Raw genomic sequence first — 26,469 nt, 5'->3', positions numbered from 1 at the left:
TGAACCTTCTTTTAGTTAGGCTAAACAAGCCAAGCTCCTTGAGTCTCCTTTCATAAGACAAGTTTTCCATTCCTTGGATCATCCTAGTAGCCCTTCTCTGTACCTGTTCCAGTTTAAATTCATCCTTTTTAAACATGGGAGACCAGAACTGCACACAATATTCCAGGTGAGGTCTCACCAGTGCTTTGTATAACAGTACAAAACCTCCTTATCCCTACTGGAAATACCTCTTCTGATGCATCTCAAAACCATATTAGCTTTTTTCACAGCCATATCACACTGGCAGCTCATAGTCATCCTATGATCAACCAATACTCCAAGGTCCTTCTCCTCCTCCATTACTTCTAATTGATGCATCCCCAGCTTATAACTAAAATTCTTGTTATTAATCCCTAAATGCATAACCTTACACGTCTCACTATTAAATTTCATCCTATTACTATTACTCCAGTTTACAAGGTCATCCAGATCCTCCTGTATGATCTCCCGATCCTTCTCTGAATTGGCAATACCTCCCAGCTTTGTATCATCTGCAAACTTTATTAGCACACTCCCACTTTTTGTGCCGAGGTCAGTAATAAAAAGATTAAATAAGACTGGTCCCAAAACTGATCCCTGAGGAACTCCACTAGTAACCTCCCTCCAGCCTGACAGTTCACCTTTCAGTAGGACCCGTTGTAGTCTCCCCTTTAACCAATTCCTTATCCATCTTTCGATGTTCATATTGATCCCCATCTTTTCCGATTTAACTAATAATTTCCCATGTGGCACGGTATCAAACGCCTTACTGAAATCTAGGTAAATTAGATAAATACTGTGTTTCCTTTGTCTAAAAAATCTGTTACTTTCTTAAAAAAGGAGATCAGGTTGGTTTGGCACGATCTATCTTTTGTAAAACCATGTTGTATTTTGTCCCATTTACCATTGACTTCAATGTCCTTAACTATTTTCTCCTTCAAAATTTTTTCCAGGACCTTGCATACTACAGATGTCAAACTAACAGGCCTGAAGTTACCTGGATCACTTTTTTCCCTTTCTTAAAAATAGGAACTGTATTGGCAATTCTCCAATCATACGGTACAACTCCTGAGTTTACAGATTCATTAAAAATTCTTGCTAATGGGCTTGCAATTTCAGATGCCAATTCCTTTAATATTCTTGGATGAAGATTATCTGGGCCCCCTGATTTAGTCCCATTAAGCTGTTTGAGTTTCACTTCTACCTCAGATATGGTAATATCTACCTCCATGTCCTCATTCCCATTTGTCATGCTACCATTACCCCTAAGATTCTCTTTAGCCTTATTAAAGACTGAGGCAAAGTATTTGTTTAGGTATTGGGCCATGCCTAGATTATCCTTAACCTCCACTCCATCCTCAGTGTTTAGTGGCCCCACTTCTTCTTTCTTAGTTTTCTTCTTATTTATATGGCTATAGAACCTTTTACTATTGGTTTTAATTCCCTTTGCAAGGTCCAACTCTACTTGACTTTAGCCTGTCTCACTTTATCCCTACATGTTCTGACCTCAATAAGGAAGCTTTCCTTGCTGATCCCTCCCATCTTCCACTCCCTGTATGCTTTCTGATTCTTCTTAATCACCTCTCTAAGGTGCTTGCTCATCCAGCTTGGTCTACAACTCCTGCCTATGAATTTTTTCCCCTTTCTTGGGATACAGGCTTCCGATAGCTTCTGCAGCTTTGGTTTCAAGTAATCCCAGGCCTCCTCTACCTTTAGATCCATAAGTTCTTCAGTCCAATCCACTTCCCTAACTAATTTCCTTAATTTTTGAAAGTCAGTCCTTTTGAAATCAAAAACCCTAGTTGCAGATTTATTTTTGTTAATCCTTCCATTTAGTTTGAACTGAATTAGCTCATGATCACTTGTTCCAGCACCCCTGCTTCTGACCAGGATGAGGCACAATTAGAATAATATAGTAATGAATCCATAGCCACCTGGGACAATCACAACTGTCACTATGCTTCACACAGACCACACAGGTCCCTAGTACATCAACTACAGGGGAATTTCCATTAGTTATTTACTTTATATAGCCTATGACACACAGATGAGTAGTTCTTAATCCCACCAGTAGGGAGCAGTGGTATACCTACATATTAGTATGTTACAATACAATACACTCAGGGTGGGGAATGAAGGTAAAATTATTATTTTCTTTTTTAGACTGGGCTTGTATGTTAAATGAACTGTTAGTGTTTCTGTTTAATGTAGAGCCAGACTTCCATTTCTCCATCCACAGTCGTAAATCTTGGCTCTGTGCTCACAGCACTGTTCAGAAAGAAACACTGTAGAGTTTTTAATCCAGTGACGAAACAATTGACTGGCTCCTTCATAGTCTCATCAATTCAATGAGGGCTAGATTTTGACCTAACTTCTCGCCTTGTTTAAGGGCGGCACAACTATGTGCCATCCTAGAAGCAGCCCTGGGGAGGAATTATGACTCAGAAAGGAACTGATCCTGGGGGAAGTAAATTACTGAAGTCTTTGACAGGGCATTCCCCAATCCCCAGCCCTTCTGTCCTTTCTCTTCCCTCTTCCTTTCAGGAAGGAAGCAGCAGATTCTTTGCAGAGCCTGCTTTCTCTCCCTAACTAAGCACAGAATCATGACTGGGACAGGCCATGGCATTGCCACATAAGGACAAATGGCAGTCTTGCCCATAGAACCAAGAATGTGAGATGTGGAAGGCTGAATTTAATCTCATCATTCTTAGCCAATAAAAACTATTAATTTTCTCTTCCAGCAAATTAACATCTTTCGAAGTCTGGTATCCAGCATTATATTAACTCCAATATAATATTTAAAAAAAAACATAATTATTTGCTTCTAGGATACAGAATTTGCTTCAGTACAAATTGAAGCAAGTTGCCACCTCAGTACATAAAGGTAAGTAATCTGGAACACCAAGAACCTTTCTAAGAAAACAATTCTGAATAGGTTCCAAGAAGGAACAAATGCCCTGTACTAGAGCCCCATACTTTTAGCACCAGTTTTTGTGGACTAGCTGGCTAATACATGTATTTTTCTTTGGTTATTTTAATTCCATTGCTGTTAATAATTCCTCTCCCTCCATAGTAAAACTTGTAGAGTTATTATTTCTTTTCTTAAAATATCATTTGATTAAGATAGACATAGTTAGTTCTTTTAATCATTCCTCAAAAATCAGTCCCTGAGTCCTATTCCTTATTTTTTCCTCCCCTGAATTTTATCCAATAATTCCTCCATCTAACCCATAATTTTTTGGGTTAGTGCATATATTATAGAAAAACATCCAATCTTAATTTAAAGATGTCAAGTCATGGGGAATCCACTACACATCTCTTGGTAAATTGTTCCATCAGTTAATGTGCCCCTGATTTCCATTTTGCAGTTTCAACTTTCAGCCACTGGATCTTCTTATGCCTTTGTTAGATTAGAGCCTCACTACCATCAGAAAACTTCTCGTTTGGTACTTACAGCCTGCGATCAAGTCACCTCTTAACCTTCTCTTTGATAACTAAATAGTAGAGTTGGGCAGAGAAACGTAATGCTGTTTCACAGAGGATTTAGATGAGTGATGGGCAACCTGCGGGGATTGATAGTGGGACTGAGCCTTTCACCTCTACAGGCCTGCTTCCCGCAGCTCCCATTGGCCAGGAACAGTGAACCGTGGCCACTGAGAGCTGTGGGCAGCCGGGCAAATGTAAACAAACTGTCTGGCAGCCTGCTGGCGGTTTACCCTGTCGGGTTGCGTGTGGGCCGCAGGTTGCCCACCACTGATTTAGATATTTCAAAATGTGGTTTAGTTAGACTTGGAATGAAAACCAAAAATTTAATAATTCTCCATGAAAGTGTATGAAGCCCCGTACCTGGAGCAGTCTGCATGGTGGTTTGTCCTGCAGCAACAGGAAGCCCTGGAAGCCCTGAGGTCCCCAACTGTGAGACAGCGGGCATGGTGGCTGCCCCAGAGCTAGGGACTCTGGAAGTCCTAGGCTGATGGATAGCTGTGAGAATGGGAAGTAGTGAGGCCATTCAGAGAAAAGGGAGTTGGGATGTCAAGGAGACAGGTGGGAAAGCTGGCAGGAAAACAGCTAGGTTTTGAAATATGCCTGGTCTCTGTTGGAACTTCAAAACTATCTCTGTGAAGTTTTGATTTAGACGAATTGGCAAATTCCAATGAAAATATTTTTTTAGAATTTTTTCTGACCAGTTCTACTATATAAATTGAATTTAAATTTTTCATGTTAAGGCAGTTATTTGAGACCTTGAATCATTCTTGTACCTCTATTTTGAACTATTTCCATGTAGCAGTTGCTTCTTAAATTTGATCTGTTTTTTAAATTATATTGTGGAACAGTATTTGTCTATCTGTATTTGCCTTTTTGATGTATTGTACTGCGTACATATGAATTTACCATCACAAGGGAAGTCTCATAAATATATTTTGATGTGTGGTGGATGTTGTACATATATGTACAAATATAATTGTGATAAAAGTTTAATGTATATGTTCCCCCTCCCTCAGAGCTTTGTCTTTTAAAAATATGATTGGGTGTGATGTTGTGATAAGTTTTATATTATAACAGAGACTGTTATATTGGGAATCTTACATTTTTAAATAATTTTTAAATAACATGCACTATTTTTCTGTTAAATCTTTGTTGCTTTGGGCAAGATGCTGCAAACACGTATGCATGTAGATACTTTGCTACCTCTGTGGAGATTTTTTGGGGGGGAAGGGGACGGTGACCCCGCCCCACTTCCACGGGGGGGGGCGTAGCAGTGTTATGCAGAGACCTCCCCCTTGTCCCTAATTGCATTGTGACAAACTTATCCCCCCCAGGGAGGGCGTTACCCCTCACAGGGTGTCTGAGAGACTTGCCCACTGGGATACCTCCCCCTTCGTGGCAAAGCTGCACCCCTCACAGGGACGGGGTGGCTGCTCCCGCAGAGGAAGGCAACGTGTGTGTCTGCGAGGCAGTCTCGGGAAGCTCCCGCTCCCGCTCCCGCTCCCGCCCCCGCCGACTCAGGTTTCAAAAGCCTCCCGGCGCGCGCTTCGCTCACAAGACAGTAAAAGCCCGCGCGATCGTCACGAGCTTCCTTCAGCCAATCAAAGAGTGATGCCGGTCACGCGGCTATAACAAGCCTGAGGAAGGGCTTGGCAAGTTACGCAACTGAACTAAAGGTCAGGGTAAAAGCGCACGAGCGCCGCGGCCCACCGCGCGCTGCGTGCACATGCGCATTCATACTCTCCCAGCCCGGCGCGGACTAGTGTCTGACTACAGCCCCCAAGATACACTTTGGCATCTCAGCCACCAGGCGTCCGTAGAGGCCTGCGCGTGTGCCTTGAGACGTGAGTAGGCATTGGCTGTGGCCGCCCGTGAGATGATGACGCTCTGGGGCAAGTCCTAATAGCGAGGCAATAAGGCAGTGGAGCGGAAGGGAGGAGGCGGTGACTGTTGCGGCGGCGGCGTTCCCTGTGGCGGAGGAGGCGCTGTCACCGTGGGGCCTCCTGAGTGCGCGGACGGAGGCGGTAGCCGGAAGGGGGTAGGTAGCCGGGGCCTGCGCGGGGGAGGGACGCTGGGACGCGGCTCCTTCCCCACAAGGGCAGGGGGCTCGGGTTGGGCTCTTCCTCGTGTCGTTCCCCCTGGCCTGGCCTGGCCTGGCTGGGCGTGAGCTCTGGTACTGGGTCCCTGGCCTCGGCCCCCAGCGGCTGGGAAGGCTCTGGGGCATCCTTCGTCCCACTCCGGTGAGGCAGGGCAGGGGATGCGGACCCAGGTGGGAGGGTTGGGGAGACTCCCCATTCCCGGCAAATACCGGAACGGATGCCAGCACTAGGGCAGGCGAGAAATCAAGTTGGGAGTAATCGTGTTTGCTTACATCCATAAAGCCCTTTGAGATCCTTGGCTGAAGAGCGCTTTATATGGATGAAGCATTGTAAGTGGGTCAGGAGCTCGTCTCATAGCCTCTTCTAAGCTATGAACTTTGTTGTCCGTCTGGGGGGGGGGGGTGTGTGTGGGGGGGGAGGGGAGGTTCTACCTCCTGCTCCTTATAGGTGGAATAAAACTCTTTTTTGAATATGTAACATAAGAGAAGGCTTTGAGTTTGCTTGCCCTTGGGAACCTGTCTACACTCCAGCATTAATATTAGGTAGTTCAGCAGATTGAGGGAGACACTGAAACAAATCTCTGGAAACTTTCTGTGTGGGAGGAAAAGCTCAGTACAGCCAAATAAACAAAACCTAAACAGTCATGACTGAGACTTAAATTAGTTAGTTTTTAAAAAATTAATTGTATTTTTTTTTTTTGCTATAACACTGTACAGAGATACAAAAGTGGTATTACTACACACTTCCAAGATATGTAGTCAACCAAGTGCTCACCCATTATGTACAACACCACAATAAAAATGTAAAAGGTGAGAGGGTCACTGTTCCGTGTAGACTGTAGAGGATATTATAGGTGTTTCAGGATATTTAAAGCATTGAGTAATAATCTCATTTCGTCGTGAACATTCCTAAATTTTATATGACAAAAAGGTGGAATTGATTCAATGACTTCTTGGACGTGTCTCCATATGGGCTATATGTCAACAAATATTAAGCTATTACTCAGTATTGTATTATAACCTCTTTGACACATGTACTTTGCCACCTTGCATCTGTAAACTGCCATGCACATTTGTCATTTCAGAAATTGTTCTCCATATTTATTCCTTATTTAAAATTGCACCTATTAGTGTAATTGCAGAGGTTTTGGGTGAGTACCTAATTTTCTCTTCAAGGATCTAATTTGTTAAAATTGTCCTTGTGGTATAATCCTCTTTTTGAAGTCTTTACTTGGCATGTTTGTCTGCAAGAGGGTATGGAAGTAGAGGGGCTTCAGTGTTGGAGCACTTTAACATCTGAGGGAAATAATTATGGTCTCCCCAGAAATCAGTTTTTGACATTCTTAATTATGTACTGTGTAACTTTCCTACCTTACCAAACGCAGTCTTTACAATTCTTCAGAACAGAAAAATTATTAACTTTTGTGTTGAGAAGTGCTGAATTGACAACTGGAAATTGTCTCCTGGGATTTCAGGTGTATCACAGGCAGAAAGCAGAGTAAATTTCCCCACACCACCCTTCTGCATGCTTCAGCTGTGTCTGGAAGGACTGCCTTTTGGGGAGAAGGAAACTTTGTCACCCTGTCTCATTTGTTACTTGGCCAGCAGGGGTTGTGGTGATGGTTTTGTTGTGTGGACATGTTTTTTGTAGGGATTTTATTGATAAATCATTTAATTTAGGCCTTGTCTACATCCTGACGCTTTTTACCATATTTGTACACTTGCCAATGGTTCTGTTAACTGCATTCAGCCTAAAGATCACCTTAGTAGTAAGTGTAGAACAGGACAGTCCTGTTTAGCAGTATGTCAGTGATAGTTGATATGTTGACTATTATTTATTCTAATCTAACCTGTTAAACCAGGTTAGTAAATCAGATTGTAGACAAGAGTTCAGGCATGGTAAAATGTCATAGTATTTGATCTGGCCTCTGAAGGGTAACTATTGAGCTGGGCTGAATCTGAACTAGTGATGTAGAGGTGAAAGACTCAGTCCCACTATCAATCCCAGCTCAGTCCAGGCCATCAAACTGATCTTTCCTAAGTGTACTTAAAATGTGAGGTGAGGAGGGGAAGGGATTGTTTTATGGCAGACTGATATAGCAGCAACTCTTATGGTGAATGTTTTTCTCTTAATGATCTGATTTGTTGTTCAAGTGTTTTCTCATCAATGATAAAGGTGCTTTCCTAATTGGAAACCTCTCATTGTAAAATAACCTACCTCTTTAGTACACTAGTAATGTTTATGGCTAACTGGGTCACTACATGGTCACCCTTGGAACATTAACTATCCTCACTACTGAAACGGTTTAGTTAATCCTCATCAGGTCTTAAGTCCTGTCTAAATAATTTGACCATTTTTCTTCTAACTTCTCTCACCAGTGCTGTTCCATGACGAGTAGTAATAGTGGTGGTTCTAGTGTGGGCAGACGCTGATACCCATTATCATTTTAACAATTGTGGGTGAGATTCTTGCCCCCACTATAACCCCTGTACACTGGGTGTAAAGGACAAGACATCACAAGAGGTCTTAAAAGCCTGTTTGTACAGGTGCCTGAGTTGCCATTGATCAGGTAGTGAAGGGGTGGTTATCAGCAACAGCACTTGGCAGTGGGCTCATAATGCTAGTGTCTTCTCTTTCACTTAGTGAAAACTGACCATAGAGAACCTTCAATTGATTTGTGGGTGAGTTTTCAGTGATCTTGCTTCATTCCAGCAGATTACAAAATAAAAAATGAGGCCCCTCTGATGGTCTCATCAGACCAGCACTTGAGCTGCTGTTTCAGATGCTGCAACATTCTTGTGTCCCAATGTACTAAGTATTAGAACACTATTAGATTTCTGAAAAGTCATTTAAAGGTTATGTAGTTGTATAATCATTCTGTGAAATATATGAAAGGAATAGACTTGCTTCTCCCTCTCCAGAGACCCTGTTTGTCAAGATTTTTCTGGTGTGTAGACAAAGAAATTTTGTGGGGGAAGTCGTCAGGGTTTGCATTAAGTAATGTACTTAATGAACCAAGTGTCTAAGTAAAATTTACATTTGAAAATGTAAAGAAGTCATTTTTTCAAAGGCTAATGTATTTATGGTTTGAGAGTCTGAACTTTAGTTCTTCGGTGGGTAGCTGAGAAAGGAGTCTGAAGCAGTTATGAAAAACCCTTTGGGGAAAGTGTTTGAGGGAAAGACTGTATCACTTTAAATCTTTTCGTTCTTTGATAGAGCTTTGGAAATATAAAATTGAATTTGTTTTAAACATTTTCCCCTTGCTTTCAGCAGACACACTGATTTGGTGGGGTTGTGCCTGGATGGTGGGTTAGTGGCTCTGTTTTTTTTTTTTTTTTTTTTAAGCAATTAATTGGTCTTGATAAATCAGTTTGTAAAAAATAAGGGTGTGGTGGCAAAATTAATTTTGTTTTTGGCCACCCATTCTTACTCATTGAAAATGGCTAGTTGCTAGACTTCTTCCCTCCCTCCCCCCTGCATTCACTTTTTGAATAATAGAAGCCTCTGTTAGTTATCAGATCACATGGGTTCAGTACACAGCATCCTATTTTCAGAGCATAGTTTATTCGAAGCAAGAAGAGAACCTCTTCAAAGCCCTGCAATAAGATGTGTGGAAGGGTTGTGTATACCCTCCACTTGGCAGCAACCGTGTAGTCGGTCTGGAATCTGAGACTTGTGATTTTAATGTCAGAAGATCAATCACAAAAACTAGCTGGAGCGTAAATGTTACAAGATGTGTGCTTATCGGGCAAGCTATCTGAATTGTCTGATGTAGAAATAAAAGGCCTAATTTAACCCAGTTCAGGCTAACAGGACAAACCTCCAGGTTTACTTTGAGGACAGGTGAAATGGCAAAAAAACTATTTATTATATTGCAAGGTTGTGGTCAGTGTGAAATGTATTGCTGGCTGCCTTCTGGAAAGTAGTTTCATCTGCTAAGGCTGGTTTTCCCTTGGGTCTGGTCTACGCGTAAAAGTTAGGTCAAAGTAACTACAGTGTTCCATGGTGTGAAAGTCACATCCCTGAGCACCACAGCTGTGCTGACATAATCCACTGTGTATGTGGCTAGATCAGTGGAATAATTCTTACAGGCTCTTAGAGGTAGATTACCTACAGTGATGGAAAAACCCTTCTGTTGCTGTAGGAAGCATCTGTGCTGTGGCACTACAGTGGTGTAGCTGCAGCCTGTACCGGTGCTGCTGTAGCACCTGTAGTGTAGATATGGCCTTGGTTTGAGAGGTGATGAATCATTGAACTTAAACAGGGGAGCACTGGCAGAGTTAGGGAGCTCAGGAATTTAAATGAGCACTTTCAACATTGATAACTTAAAAACAAACTTTTCCTTGCACATGTTAACTCATTTTAGATTTCAGTTTTAAATGATTTAATTTACTAGTCAGTTTTACTCCTTCTTGGCACACATGGTGCTATTTTGTTTGAATTTCCAACACTGCATGGAAACATCTAAATCACTGTGTGTTTGAGTCAGATCCTGGTGTGGGGGAAGAAGGGAGTGGCTAAAAAAAACAATTTTTCACAGTCTAAATGTTGGTGTCTACTCAAGCACTACTAAACAAGTCTAGAGCCCATCTGTTATAGAGCTGAGACAGCCATGGAATAAAGATGAGCAGATTAGATAAAATATGTTGTATGCATGGTGGCATGTATTCATTGTAAGAGTTCCTTTCCCCTTTTCCAGAATTAGGGGTCTGTGTGTACTGCTGTAATGAAACGTTCCTCATGGAGGAATAGTAGCCTCTTTCTTTCCAGTCCATCAGGCTCTTCCCAGTTTTCTAAGAGCTGTTTGAGACAACATTCAGCAAATTAAAAGCCCTTGAATGATGGGCAATCTTAGATGCTGACAGGCTGGTTATGGGGGTCATGTGACTTATAATGCAGGATTACTTGCAGAAACGCATCCTTACACCTATAGTTCAGTGCAGGGTTCCTGGCATGAAGTTATGTCCATGTAGGGAAAACTTCCATTAGGATGGATTTCAGTATCATTACAGTACTCGGCTTTGGCCATGAAATTTAATGGAGTCCTCTGGGAATATGACACTTGCTGTAACTCACTATTAGCAGGGCTAATGAAGCCCTCCGAGAACAGAAGATAAAACCAGGCACTGCTAACAGAAGGAAAAAGAGGGCTTTGGAGCGGCTGGAGTACTGGCCAAAAGTACCTGGCACCCGACTGTTACTGTAATACAAACAATTATAGCGGAGTGAAAGCTTTCTGTTTGAAGCTTGTCTCTAAGTGCTATAAAATCTGCATGTTTACTTGAATTGCTTGGAAATGTAGTAAAAAGAAAAGGAGTGCTTGTGGCACCTTAGAGACTAACAAATTTATTTGAGCATAAGCTTTCGTGAGCTACAGCTCACTTGAAAGCTTATGTTCAAATAAATTTGTTAGTCTCTAAGGTGCCACAAGTACTCCTTTTCTTTTTGCGAATACAGACTAACACGGCTGCTACTCTGAAACCATTTGAAATGTAGTGTGTCTCATGCGGGGTGTGGGGTTCTGTTAGTGATCTAAACTTGGAGTCATTTCACAAAGGGGATACGCCTGTGGGTTGGGGGAAAAGACAGCTTTTCTTAAAGTTGAGAGATTCTGGCAGCCTCTTTTTGCTCGCAGATTGAGATCAAACCAGGGCTCAGCTAATCACATCAGGGTGTCCCATGCTTTATGGTTACCCCCAAATTGCATGCACCTTCTGAGGGAAATCAAATTTAAATCTTAATTCAAAAATTTTGCTTTTCCAATTAAGTTGATCATAAGCCTCAGGGTTATTTCTGTGCCTACTGAGCATGTGCAGAGAGGCTAACTCTCTGGATAACTACTTCTTCATCACAGGACCTGGGTGGCTTCAAAGACATGTTGTGGTCATTAAATCCGAGCCTCATCTACTGAGGCAGAAATCCCCAGGGCAGAAATCTGAAATAAAAAAAAACAAAACAGGCATGTTGCCCCAATCTGCCTCTATCAAAGGGAGATTTTTATTTTAGTCAGAAGTAATCTGAGCACAACTGAATGTTCAGAGGGCACAAACTATTTTTTGAAAATAAAATAACTAGACAAGGAAATACTGAGAGGAAAAGATGATTAAGGGTGGAAGAGTAGGTGGGAATAGGGAGAGAGGGATTGGGGAGTAAGGAGATGGGACACTGGGAAGGGACATGGGAGTGAGTGATAGGGGGGCTGGGAGTGCTTGTCAGGTCTCGCATTCCTCTCCTGTTTGTGTGCCTTAATCTAGTGGCCCCAGCTCACCTGTAAGGGTGTAACCCCCCTTTTCCTCTTCAGGTGAGCCAGGTCTTACGGGGGCTTGCCTATCTAGAGGGTCTGAATCCCTCTGCCTACGCCCTATGTGAGCTAGGATCTGTCCCACCAGTGATTCCTCAGCCCTGGTCCCTCTCTTGTGTGGGTGCTGGGATCTTGCCCATCTTTGGGGGGTGTGACTCTGTTCCCTGCTCCCCTCATGTGAGCCAGGGTCTGGGAGGGGCTTGCCTTTCTGTTGGTGTCTGAGCCCTTCTCCCCAACTCCCATCCCATGTGAGCCAGGATCTGGGTAAACCCTGCCCCTCTCTGGGGAGCTTAGAAAAGGCATGCACCAAGAACACAGCTGAGACTGGGGTCAGGAGCTGAGAACAGATATGCTTGACACACCAAAAATTCCAGCATGGGGAAAAGAGAACACCTATTGACATGAGTGAATCGCTTCACTTGTTTCGTAGCTATTGTTTCAGGCTATTTTAATCACCATGGGGGGTATTCTCTATCAGCTAAGAACATCTCATTGAGACGAATGGGACACCTCTCTGAGCCTGCAACTTGAAGGTTGAGATTCACCCTGGGCAGAAAACTGAGAATGGACTGAAAACATTTTTGGGAAAAAGCAGCCTGTCACTGTGTGGGTTTTTTTTGTTTTTTTAATTTTGGAGAAATGTTATGAGTACAGTAAAATCATCAGGTGCTGAAACGGTCTTTAAAAAGAAAAAATTACATGAAAATGCTTACTGGAAGAGGAGACATGATTAGTTGTACAAGAATGGCAGTAGGGATGAGGTGTTTGGGTCTGCAGCAAGGAATGGGTGTATTATGTGAATGAGTGGTAGGAGGGGGAGGGGTCAGGAGGCTCAGGTGAGGGGGGGGGAGTGGGAATAAGGGGAATGGGGGGAGAAGATGGGCAGGGGGGGTTGGAGAACAGTGAGTTGCAGAGGGAGTTGGGGGATCTAGATGTGGTGGGGCCTGTCAGACCTGAATTCTCCCCTTCCCTATATGTGCTGGGATCTGGGGGAGCCCTGCTTCTTTGCAGGCTCCCTGCCCACCATGTGTTCAGGTATCTGGGGAAACTCCACTCCTTTTGCGGTGTCTGAGCTCCTCTTCCTGCTCTTCTATGTGAGCTGAGATCTGGGGTGGAGGGAATGAAGGTAACACATTTAAACTAGGGCTGTCGCGTGATTAAAAAAATTAAGCGTGTGATTAAAAAAATAGAATACCATTTATTTAAATATTTGTGGATGTTTTCTACCTTTTCAAGTATATTAATGTCAATTACAAGACAGAATACAAAGTGTACAATGCTCACTTATTTTCTGATTACAAATATTTGAAAGTATTTTTCAATTCACCTAATACAAGTACTGTAGTGCAGTCTCTTTATCATGAAAATTTGAACTTACAAATGTAGAATTATGTACAAAAAAATAACTGCACTCAAACACAAAACAATGTAAAACTTTAGAGCCTACAAGTCCACTCAGTCCTATTTTGTTTCAGCCAATTGCTAAACAAACAAGTTTGTTTACATTTGGAGGAGATAATGCTGCCTGCTTGTTCACAATGTCACCTGACAGTGAGAACAGGCATTCACATGGCACTGTTGTAGTTGGTGTCACAAGATATTTACATGTCAGATGCGCTAAAGATTCGTATGTCCTTTCCTGCTTCAACCACCATTCCAGAGGATATGCTTCCATGCTGATGACAGGTTCTGCTCGATAACAATCCAAAGCAGTTTAGACCGATGCATGTTCATTTTCATCCTTTGAGTTGGATGCCACCAGCATCTTTGGTGGTTTGGGTTCTGTAGTTTCCGCATCAGAGTGTTGCTCTTTTAAGACTTCTGAAAGCATGCTCCACATCTCGTCCTTCTCAAATTTTGGACAGCACTTCAGATTCTTAAACCTTGGGTCTAGTGCTGTAGCTATCTTTAGAAATCTGACATTGATACCTTCTTTGCCTTTTGTCAAATCTGCAGTGAAAGTGTTCTTAAAATGAACAGCATGTGCTGAGTCGTCATCCGAGACTACTGTAACGTGAAATATGTGGCAGAATGCGGGTAAAACAGAACAGGAGATGTACAATTCTTCCCCAAGGAGTTCAGTCACAAATTTAATTAACACGTTATTTTTTTAACGAGTGTCATCAGCATGGAAGCATGTCCTCTGGAATGGTGGTTGAAGCAGGAAAGGACATATGAATCTTTAGCACATCTGGCATGTAAATATCTTGTGACACCAGCTACAACAGTGCCATGTGAATGCCTGTTCTCACTGTCAGGTGACATTGTGAACAAGCGGGCAGCATTATCTCCCATAAATAAACTTGTTTGTCTTAGCAATTGGCTGAATAAGAAGTAGGACTGAATGGACTTGTAGGCTCTAAAGTTTTACATTGTTTGTTTTGTGTTTGAGTGCAGTTATGTAACAAAAATCTACATTTGTAAGTTGTGCTTTCATGATTGCACTACTGTACTTGGATACGGTGAATTGAAAAATACTATTTTTACAGTGCAAATATTTTTAATATGAAGTGAGCACTGTACACTTTATATTCTGTGTTGTTGAAATGATTTTCTACATTTTCAAATATATTATAGTTTGAATTGGTATTCTATTTAACAGTGTAATTAATCACAACTATTTTAATCTAGTTAATTTGTTTCTGCATTGATCACTTGAATTAACTACAAATAATAAACAGCCCTGCTTTTTACACATGTTCATGCAAACATGGGTATGCTTCGTTTTCACCTATACCAAATTAATCTGTTTTCCTCAATTGTAAAACCAATTTTTTGCAATTTCTTTTGTCACATGATAAATTTTTCCCCTGGTATCCACTTAAAATTAACTTGTACTCTTCTCTAGCCTATCAAACTTGACATTGGTCTTCAAAGCTCAGTTATCAAGCTTTCCCCAGGTGGGAAACACTTCACTGATTCTCTGCTTGTGGTGTAATTTTTTCCCTATCCTTCAGAGGACTGTGGGTTCTGCTCCCCCTTGCTTAAAGATGAGGCCATTTGGGGAGACAGATAAGGCAAAGGAACCCTGGAACAGGGTGGGAATGATAGTTTCTTACCTCCTCTGAGTGAGTGGAATGGTTTTTGTTTGTCCTGGTATAATGCAGCAATAGGGTAACACTGACTCTCTTGTTCAACTTAATGTTTGATATCTGCTTCTTGCTCAATAAAATACTGTTTATGTGAAGTGCAGGTCTAAATGAGACCTGATGTTTTAATTGTTGTTCAAATGTGCACATTCATATAATGGCTAGCAGATAAGTGGTGATATGAGGGCATTATGGGACTCACCCTGGCTTGCTAAACTTAGTGTCACTTGTAATCCTGCTGATTTGCTGCAGGAGTGTGTTGTTGCTGTTAGATCATTACATCATTCTTGGAGTGTGCAGTGGGCTATGGGTACAGCTTCCAGTAATGAAGATCTGTATAGCTAAGTCAGAGCCTTTTGTTAGAATTCATGCTGCCTTCTATGGAACATTCAATGAACGTGGAGGCTTTAAATCTAGGGAGCAGGAAAAGAAACCCTTGCACTCTTTAGGTAGCTCTTGGGTTCTGTAGAATTAATATGCATTAACACATTTGAATCTAATACTAGAGTTCAACAGGTACTAACAAAAGTTCCTAGATCTGGGCCTTCCAATCTGAAAGTGGAGTTACTTCAGAAAGCCAGTACATGGAAAATGTGGGCATGGCTAAGATTGGCTTTTATCTCAAGAATATTGGCAGGTTACAGTCTGAAAAGGAAAATTATCTAGTAGTTGGAGCAAGAAGGCTGGTGGCTAAGAAATTTGAGATTAACTTTTTTGTCACTCTCTGAACCAATTGTTTAGCTTGTTTGAACTGGTAACTGATGCATGTTTTTGACATGTAGGTCTATTGCAATGCACTTCATAGTGGGTTGCTTCAGGTGCAAACTGCATATCATATATAATCCATGAATGTACTGGATCATACCAAGTTTCTAATGCTTTAAATACCATCTTGTTCTCTTGGTTTGGTGGAGTTCTTGGACTTGGATTACAGTAACTTCTCACTTAAAGTCATCCTGGTTTAATGTTTCATTGTTATGTTGCTGATCAGTTAGAGAACATGCTCATTTAAAGTTGCGCAATGCTCCCTTATAATGTTGTTTGGCAGCCATCTGCTTTGTCCACTGCTTGCAGAAAGAGCAGCCTGTTGCAGCTAGCTGGGGGGGGGGGGGGCTTGGAACCAGGGTGGACTGGCAGCCCCCTATCAGCTCCCCGCTCCCTTAAGTTCCCTGTGCAGCAGCCATGCAGCAGGCTATCAATTGCCAACAGTTCAGCTGTCCTCTTCCCCCCCCCCCCCACACCATGTGCTGCTCCTGCCTTGGAGCTGTTCCCAGGAGACTTCTGCTTGCCATGCGGGGGGGGGGGCAGGGAAGAGGGGGTGCTAATGTCAGAATGTCCCCCTGCTCCTGCCCCCCTGCTTATCCCATCCATAGAGCAGGGAAGAGACATGACAGGGATCAGGATGGAGGGAAGGGACCGCAGCTGCTCTCTCAACTTTCTGTCTATTTAAAAAGGCAATGTACTTAGTGGGGTCAGCGTACTTAAAGGGACAGTGTGCATCTCTCTTACACAGGATGTGTGTCTGTCACAACGTGTTAACCCTTGAGGGCTCAGCCGAATGCTAGTTCATCATTTAGCAGTAAGGCATTCCCTGGGAAATATCCCACCCTCTGACTTTACCACCTCAACCAAGCTTCACAATCATCATTGCTGTGTACAGTCTTAAATTGTTTAAAACTTATACTGTGTGTCTCTTTTGTCTGGTGAAAAACATTTCCCTGGAACTAACCCCCCGTCCCCCTTTACATTAATTCTTATGGGGAAATTGGATTCGCTTAACATTGTTTCGCTTAAAGTCGCATTTTTCAGGAACAAAACTAGAACGTTAAGCAAGGAGTTTCTGTACGTAGAACATGTTTCAGTGTCCTGGAGCTGTGAGAAAGATAGGTTAAATTAACCAGTTCCTCTACTGGGTTTCTTGCTGTTCTTTGGATCTGTTCCTTGGCTAAAGTATAGACTAGAGAATTATTATGAATTTTGAGGGTTATTAGCTAAAATAGTTTTGAAGACAATGGGAAATTCAGAGAGCAAAATAAAGATGGTTAGATAATGTCAAATTGAACTCAACATTGGTTATTGCAATTTTCAAGAAATACTAAATTGGTTCAATTCAAGGTCTTATCTTGTTACAAAGACAAACTTCTATCCTAGTTTTATGCTGACTAGTCTGAGCCAGATGATTTTGGCATTAATATGGAACTATGGATGCTTAAATATGCATCCTTGTTTACTTCCAATCAAGCTTGTCCAATTGGAATTATGAGACTGCTCATGTCAGTTGAAACAATTCTGAAGTACATTTAGAAATGTAGACAAGCTATTTAAATATCAAAATGTCAAAATGCCTTGCCCAGGTGTTTCTCATAGCCAAGTTTTTGCCACTTGTACACACACAAATGTCATAAATTAATTCCAAAGTTTAATATGCCAATCATTATTTTGATTTTTAAATTGTCTCTGCAATTCTATCAGTTCAATAAACTCTTATGCCATTTCAGTGAAACAGTGGTAAAATCCTTTAGCTTTCTTCCCATCTGTTCTAAAAAGCCATCATTCTCTTGACCACAGCCTGTGTGATTTTATTTATTTTTGAGACTGAACTCTGTGAAACACTCAACGGTTTCTTGGCAACTACCTTTTTGCTTTAGGGAAGCATATGTTCTCCTGACAAGTAGTACTATGCTTAGTGTAAATAGTTTCTGCAGATTCAGTGCTCTCAATTACTTACTGATTTAGTATAATTCCTAGACAACTAAGACTAAACTTGTTAGTAAAACGCAGGTACACATCATACATTGTAGTCATTTAGAGGCTTTTAATTCAGGTACATATGTTAAGCTAAATGCTGCTAACAAAATAAGTCATCACTTGGGTAAATAAGTACAAAATAACTTTTATAAGTATCAGTTGGAACTGGCACAAAGGGGGGTTCACAAGCTTCACAGTCTCAATGCCTGGTTTTCTTGGGAGAGTTCACGTAGGATTTAGAAGAAGGAGTACTTGTGGCACCTTAGACTAACAAATTTATTGAGCATAAGCTTTCGTGAGCTACAGCTCACTTCATTGTAGCTCACGAAGCTTATGCTCAAATAATTTTGTTAGTCTCCTAAGGTGCCACAAGTACTCCCTTTTCTTTTTGCGAATACAGACTAACACGGCTGCTACTCTGAAACTTAGGATTTTAGGTGACTGAGGGGAATTATGATAGCTGTGGGTTTTTTTTAGTCTCTTAAAAGACAGTGAATAAGGTGCTAGTCAGCATCAAGGTGTTCTTGCTGACTAGGCAGCAGCAGTTCTCAGTCTCTTATCCAGATGTTCTGATTTCAGGGAGCAATGTGTTGAACAACACAGGGCATTTTGTACTTTTTTTTTTTTTTTTTTTTTTTTTTTTTTTTGGGTTAGTGTTGCTTGGTTCTCCTCCTTAGCAATGCGGACATGGCCAGTCAGAAAGGGAAGATTTTGGAAGATTTTGAAATGTCCAGTCAGGATACAAGTTGTCCCTTCTCATTAATGAGAAAATAAGGCCTGTCCTTCATGGTTTCAGACAAGTTTGTCTGGAATATTCCAGTATATTTGTACAGAACATCTTGTGCTATAGCATTTTATGAAAGACCTGTTGGGCCATGTTCAACGGCTGTCTTAGCTCTGATCAGGAGCCTACTTCTGCAAGTTACTTTTGGTGGACCCCTTTGTGGAGTGGTTCTGTGGCTACAAACTTCGCATGACTCCATCTTCTTTCCATCAACACCCTTAGCTATGTGCAGAAATATACATTTTGAAGCTAGAACATAGTTGTTACATAGTCGTTTCTGGATTGTTCTTTTAGTAGTTCACCCTGCAGCAGTGTAAAATTTGACTCATTTGCTTGATCCATGTCCGGTAGATATAAGAATTAATTAAATAATACAGAACAGCTGTCCATTCCTCTGTACCATACTTGATTTCCTACATTTAGTGGTAAGGTTGATAGGAAAGCTTCATATGTGAAACTGAGTAACAGTTTGTCATACAGTTAATCAGGTCTTATAGCATTCTGAGTGGTTCACTTTAAAGATTTACACTTCACATTGCCTCCTCAACATAACATTTGAATGTATCAGATTCTTTAATACAAAGCAAATCTTATTAGATATACATTCATTAAAGATTAGTATATTTGATCGCATTTCTATTTAAATTAGAAATAGATGCTCTGAACTATTAGCAATACAGTGACCCCTATTTTATGAACAAATCAAAATTCATAAAAATGAGCATCTCAAAACTACATTAGGTATTGTGCATAAGTTAACTTATTGTTATGTATGCTGTCAGTGAACAAATGTCCAGTGTCTGGGTTTTTTCCTGTTTGAGAGAACTGCATCTTTGCTGCCATATCTGTACAGCTGCTTGAACACTGTTTAAAGGATTGAAGTCACATTGAACTGCAGAAAGATGACTTCAGTGGCAGAAAAATTAATCTCGTAACCGGTTGTTCATAAGATTAATGTTTATAAAATTGGGGTTCAGCTGTGTTTTGACTGTGGTCAGGTTGCCTTTGCAATGAAACTTCCTCAAACTGAAAGGGGTCTTTTACAGAATGCCTTTAGATAGAAAATTAAAGCAGAGTTCCTTTAGACTGATTTATCTAGTAACATTATACCTTGATTTTGTGTCAAATAGCATATCTTGATCTAATTAGCTCTAATACAGATTAATAGCCATAAAGCATATAAAATAGGAGAAAAAGGTAAGAGGAAATGACTTCACAACTTAGCAAGAATTTGTGACTAAGCCTAGCTAATTATTCGTTGTAGTTATTCAACATCCATTTCCTCTGTTTGAAACACAGCAATGACATCTGCTATTTGGCATGATTTAAAGGCTTAGGTTAGGTTTGCTTAGTTCTGCCTTAGCTCAGGGCCTGGACTTGATTTCTTGAGGTCCCCTTCCAGCTCTACATTTCTATGAATCCGTGACTGTACAGTACACTGTCTGTGGATGAAGATACCAGTCCCTTTCAGCTGATTCTTTAATGTATTTTATCAACTTAGACAGTCCAAATCAATCTCCTTTCACACATAACAATAAAGTTGTTGCAACAAACAAAACACGATCACAAGCTCCATGACTAATTCCCTCTGCCTCAGTAGTTCTTTATGTAAAGGTCTTAGCATTTATCTAGCAGTTAGATTCATGAATGTACTGTTCACATACCTCTTGAAGACCTACAGAAGGTAAAATCCCAAATTCCAATACCTTTACCAATATGCAATCAATATTCCAACAGCCACACTGTTTTATCAACACATTTCCACCTAAAGTTGTAAATGTACTATAAATAGCCCATAAAGTTTCCTTTTGGGAGGGCATTCAGCACATATCAGTAAACATACTAAAATGTCATCCATTCAAATAAGCAGAATACTTGAACAACTTCCATCTGTGCTCTTGGCAATGGGGGGGGGGAGGGGAAACAAAGTGAGGTGATCAAATAGGATAGACCAACTTTATATTGTCCTTTCTAGGAGAGAAGTAGCTCTTGGTAGTAAGTAAACATCTGATACAGGTGTATAACTTGAGACTGTCCATGGTCTAACAAAAATGGTGACATCTTGGGAGACTACACCCATTTGTATTTGTCTTTCAGTAGAATGTTGCATAATGGCTGTTACTGTGAGTTACTGGCACTCTTTAAATTAGTGGGTCAGCAAACATAATGAAGAGAGAGAATTGTCAGGTATGCGGATTACTTAATCTTGAATTGGAGGTCATACTTTTTTAAGGGATGTGACATTTAATGGGTAAATGTCAAAATGTTATACTGACTGCATATACAAATTGCTAAGGAAAGTCACAGGAAGTGCATTCTACTAGTTTTTTCCTGAGAGAAGAATGAAATCATTTGGGCAGTAGGTTGAGTCTTTCGCTTAGAATATAGGCAAAGTCACAGGCTCTTTTGGTGAATAGCATAAAGGACAGACAACTTAGTTTAAAGGTTTCGTTCTCCCTTCAGTATAGCGATAACAAGTCCAGCTGAATTTTTGGAATACTGAGAGTACAGACGCTTTCCATCTTCAGTTGTCAGACTGCTGGGGTGAGAAACCTATTATATGAACTTTAGATAGGGATGTGTCTGGTACTTATCAAACTACTACATTATTAATTGTGTTCCAACTCTCCTGGGCCCTGGAGTTTTTATAGCATGTCGAGCGGGGCCTCAGAGAAAAAAGGTTGAGAACCGCTGCTCTAGAACCCTTCACTTCAACCTCCAACAGATCACAAAAAGCAATGCATGCCTCATGTTCCTCAAATCTGACTGTCATACATTGCATATATTTAGGAAGTTGTTTTGCCTTAACAGTACTGAGCTTATCAGTAAACTTTTGTGCTAGAGTGTAAGTTTGAAGTTGGTGTGCATATTGCTTTTTGGTATCTATTGGAGGTTGCAGTGAAAGCCTTATGAAGTGTGGGAGTGCTCTAAGCCAATGTGTATGGGCTGTGTGTGTGTGTGGTTGGTTTTTTTTTGTTTTTGTTTTTTTTTTAAAATGACCAGTCTGTGGATTGGTGCTGGTCCCTGAGATCTCCGACAGAGTTTAGGAAGGCAGCAAGCTGGTCTCTGGTATCAAAGATTGCGAAACACTGCCCTGTGTAATGTTATGAGTTAGTGGGGTGCATCCTGATTCAATTTTAGCTGTCACTAAGGTTTATTTCCTAGTTTTTTGAGTTGGGTTTGATGTAGGCCTATCCACTGTGGTACAGTCACGTTGGGGGAGGAGATGATGACCGTGACTGACACATGAGATACCTGTATTTGAGTGTCATGCTATAATTTACAGATAATGGTGTCCTTGTTTTTTTCCCATGGTGTCTTATTAAAAACAGATTTATTAATTCACACAGTCTGTTGCATACAACCATACTACCCCCTCAGTGGGTCAACAGGGGTTGGAACACTAGATTTTCAGACTCCCAGTTCAGATCGTAAAAACAGTAGAAGTAATTGCTAGCCTCTCTTTTAGTCACTCTATAAGATGACTTGACCCATGCTTTCCTAGTGGGTTACACAACTGGACAGCAGTATCATAGTGGAGATTAGGAATCCTGGCTTCTCACAAAGCCAAGAACAGAAGTGTGTCTTAAAATGAATGTGCTTTGGTTATCCCAACTACACTACTATCTGAAAAGTAGTGTGACTGAGTAGCTAAAATTTAATTCTGCCATATCAGAGTCCTGAGTTCTAATCTTTGCTTTCCCTCCAGAGACCTGGTATAATATATCTAGTATGAGGTGCCAGTTCACTTATAAAGTTAGACCACCTTCTGAGTTGGCGTTCATGGCCTTTGTCAATAATAGTGAGGTACATTGGATTATTATCTAGTTAGTAAATATAAGGGTTGAAATCAATCTCTTTCCAAGTTCAGGGAACTTCCCTTAGGTTACAGAGAGATTTGACGGGGAAGTCTTCTCACTTGCATATACCTCCAGATTGAGTTTTTATCTTGAGCAGCTGTTCCAGCATTACTGTTTCACTCAGTAGTTTGACTTGTTACATTCCTTTATGGCAAAAAAGTGAAAAATCATGACACAAAGAAATAGGACCTAATGTATAATTACTATTTTATTAATTGGCACAGAACATATCCCAGAGTGCTTTAGCTTCCTGGCAAAGAATGTCTGAAAACAGTTGAAGCAACCCATTTTGGAATTTTTTTTTTTTGTAGCTTTGCTGAACACTTTTTTATATTTTGTGTCAAATCAGTTTGCATTGGCATGAAAAATTCAAATACTGAAAATTGACATTGTGTCTCTTTTGCAATTTTATTGAGACTCTCTCTTTTAAAATAAAAGTTTAAAACTCACGTTGAACTGAAAACTTCTGACTCAACCTTAACTCTAGTGTGGTAGCCAGCAATTCCACAGTTACATATCTTCCTCAGTATTACAACACAAATCATCCAGGAAACAACCCCCATCTGAAAAACAAAACTGAGCAAATCAGCTGTTTCTGTTGAAATAATTGTGAAGTATGTTTTAATACATAAACAAAACTATTATCAGTGCTTGAGTCACACTGTTGCTCCAGATCCAGTTCCCTTAGGTACAACTGCTTGTCCGGGTTGTCTGACTATCTGGATAGTTTGTCGTCTTTGAAGACTTTGTCTTTGTTCTAATCCATGTTATGCAAAATTTAGCAAACAGATATAATTTGCAGCGTTAGTCATTGACAGTGTTGAAGGTCAACAACATATCTCCATTTTGCTTTCATTCTCCCAGAATCGCATACCTCATCGCTGTCCTGCAGCTGCTTATCATACAGCTGAGCTCTCCCTACATTGTGTAGTCATGAAAAATCTGTGTGAACCATGGCATTGGTGGGTATGTGATGTCAGTGTGGACACAAGTTGTCCATGTTAAGTGGAAATATAGTTCTTCTTTGCCTACTCTTGAAGTTCAGAGTTCGAGTTCTGATATCATGCACTTTCCCTGGCCACCTGATGTAAATGTCCATGAACCTCCCATAATCTATAGGCTGCATCACCATCCTAGTAATGCAGGGGTGGGCAAACTACGGCCCTTGGGCGGTGTCCAGCCTGTCAGACCTTTTAATGCGGCCATTGAGCTCGCTCTGGAGAGCAGGGTAGGGGCTTGCCCTGCTCTGCGTGCTTCCTACAGACGAAGGATTTTTCCATCAGTATAGATAATCCACATCTGAGGTGTGGTAGCTAGGAAGATGGAAGAATTCTTAGAATTAGTTATTTTCTACATGATAAAAATCAAGTTCTCAAGAACACTAGAATAAGCAGGGAAATTAGTATTACAAAATGGAAGAAATATTAGTTTTGTAAACTAAATAAGAAAAACCTGGTGTATTAACATGCTGAGTACTATTAAAATAGAAGGAAGTACAAGAAAGGAATAAACTAGAAGTATGCTAGTTTGGATAAAACATGAGCAGGTGGTCTGACCACATTAAAGGATTAAACTGGTGGAATAATGCCACTTTAAACACCAATGCTGTAGTGTGTCCAAGTTTGCCTTGTTTCAAGTTAAGGATCGCTGATGTTTTCATGTGCACCATGTGTTAATGCCACTGCAATCTGAGTATCATCTAGCTACCTCTCTTGCCATTCCTGCACAACTCCCATAAGCAATAGCTTATGCATAAGATTTTAAGAAGCCTTTTAGGATACCTCAGGGACACCAGGTGATTTCCCACAAGTACCATGCTGTCCATGTAACTTCCTAGTCCCTCTCTGAGGAGGAAAGACAGCTATTCAGTAAGCAGTCCTAAAATAGTGGATGGTGTTAGAGCAGCACCCGTGGAGCAGCAGCAGAACAGCTGCTCATGTAATGATTAGGCACGTGTGTGTGTGGACAAGATAGGCAATAATCCAGAGACTGTTTTAAACAGTTGTGATCTGAAACTGTGCAGGAATCCTTGATTGAAGCCAGATGCCCATTGTGCATCATCCCCTTCAGAGCACCCAGATCTGCATTACCAGAGGGGTGGGCAAATATTTTTGCCTGCGGGCCACATCTGGGTATGGAAATAGTATGGTGGGCCATGAATGCTCATGAAACGGGAGGTTAGGGTGCGAGGGAGGGAGTGAAGGCTCTGGCTGGGGGTGCAGGCTCTGGGGGTGGGGCTGGGGATGAGGGGTTTGGGATGCAGGAGGGTGCTCCAGGCTGGGATCGAGGGGTTTAGAGTGGGAGGGGGATCAGAGCTGGGGCAGGAGGTTGGGGTGCAGGAGAAGGTCAGGGGTGCAGGCTCCAGGCGGCGCTTTCCTCAAGCTGCTCCCAGAAGCAGTGCCATATCCCCCCTCCGGCTCCTATGTGGAGATGTGGCGCCGGCCAGGCAGCTCAGCATGCTGCCCCGTCCATAGGCACTGCCTCTGCAGCGTCCATTGGCCACAGTTTTCAGGCCGCTCCCTGAGATGGTGGCAGGGTGGCTGTTGCAGGCCCAGGATGCAGCTCTTACTCGTCAGTTAGCACCCCCCTGCAGTCCTCTCCCTCTTACTAGGGTGGGAAGCCAGGGTCTGGCTCTATCACCCCTCCCGACTGGTCTTTGAGGTCCTGTGGTGGGGCACGCAGCTTAGCTGAGGGGCGTTTGACAGCTCTGTTTACCTGGTTGGCTGGGTGGCCTCGCTGCCCCCTATCGCCAGCCTCCTGCCCACCCTGCCTGAAGTGGCTCCTGCTGCCCCATTCACTAAGCCTGGATATCAGTGCCTACTTGTTTGCCCACGTGGCCTACTCACCCCATCTCTATGCTGTTGTCAGCCGTCAGAGAACAGAGCTGATGGGGCTATGGCTGTACAAGTAGCTGCCCAGGGACACACTATTCCCTGCAGCCCAGCCCAATCTCCTGACCCCTGCGCTGGGGAGCGGGCATGGCTCGCGCCCCGGCTCGGCTTCAGCCCATTTGACCTTTGCGGTCCAATCAAAAATATTTGGTGGTCTGGATTTGGCCCACGGTCTGCCTGTTGACTGCTCCTGTACTAATATAACCATACATATATAATTCATACTGGGGGTTGTGCTGGTGTAACCATATTGATTTAAAAACAACCAAGAACACCCACCCTGACAAATAGCTATACCAATAAAAAAAAGCTATATATACCAGGGCCTAACTGCTGAGTGTTTAAAATATAGGGAAAATGACTTTTCAGCAGCTTATCCAATCAGTTATCTTTTCCTTGTTCATTCAGTGTTCCATGCCCTTGGCCTTTGTCTAGTAGACAAACCCAAACTCCCACCCCTTGCACTTTGACAGATTAGGGATGATGTGAGTTTTTGCATTGCTTCATTTCAGTTTATTCTGTTTCCTCAACATACTTGAGGAACCTGTCTTTCTCCTGTGTGATCTCTCAATTTTTTTATTTTGCGATTAAAAACCACAGATGGATAGTGTGAGATAAAACACCACAGGTGTTCCTTCTATATTTAGATGCCATTGTGAAACTGTTAGTGTGTTAGAAGTTTGAATAGGGAATCAAGACATATCAACTTTGAAGACTGGGGAGCTGTGGCAGACAGAACTCTCTGCTAGAGGTAACAAATATTCAAATCTCCTATTTTTGCTCCTCCTGCTGTGGACTTCTCCAGAGTTTGGGCAGTGTATTGCCACTTGCTTGAGCTATAAATATTAAACCTGCTTTTCAGAATCTTATGGCTATTGGGTACGATTAGAGATGTTTGTGTTCTAATACGTACGGTTAGTGTGGACAGTACCACACAGTTCTACATCTGATCTGTTATAAGACTTACTACTGTACATGAGACCTTATTTCTGGCAGTAGGAATAAAGTTAGATACTTCTAATTGTATTGGAACAGAAATTTTGTTGAGTGGATGGATGCAAGGAGTTATACAACCTCCTTCCCAAAGCCTTTACTGGATGGGAGATTGTGGAATAAAAGGGACAGATTGTGTATCATGTTTACTCTAGCACTGCTTTAAAATAAAGCTTTAAATATTGTGCCTATCTGCATTG

At 41.6% G+C, this 26,469-nt stretch overlaps 1 protein-coding gene across 1 annotated transcript in view; it reads left to right on the top strand.

The window, feature by feature from the left end:
• Positions 1-5,216: 5,216 nt before the first annotated feature.
• The window catches only part of ADIPOR2 (adiponectin receptor 2), a 73,046-nt gene continuing 51,793 nt past the window's right edge, over positions 5,217-26,469 (top strand). Inside the window, exon 1 of the mRNA XM_038418452.2 lies at positions 5,217-5,542. The gene's annotated coding sequence lies outside the window, so the exon portion shown is untranslated. The remainder of the gene's footprint in view (positions 5,543-26,469) is intronic.

Source organism: Dermochelys coriacea, chromosome 1, assembly GCF_009764565.3.
Source record: "Dermochelys coriacea isolate rDerCor1 chromosome 1, rDerCor1.pri.v4, whole genome shotgun sequence".
Classification (NCBI taxonomy): domain Eukaryota; kingdom Metazoa; phylum Chordata; order Testudines; family Dermochelyidae; genus Dermochelys; species Dermochelys coriacea.
The sequence above is the reverse complement of the archived record's forward strand: the minus strand, read 5'-3'. Positions and strand labels throughout refer to the sequence as shown.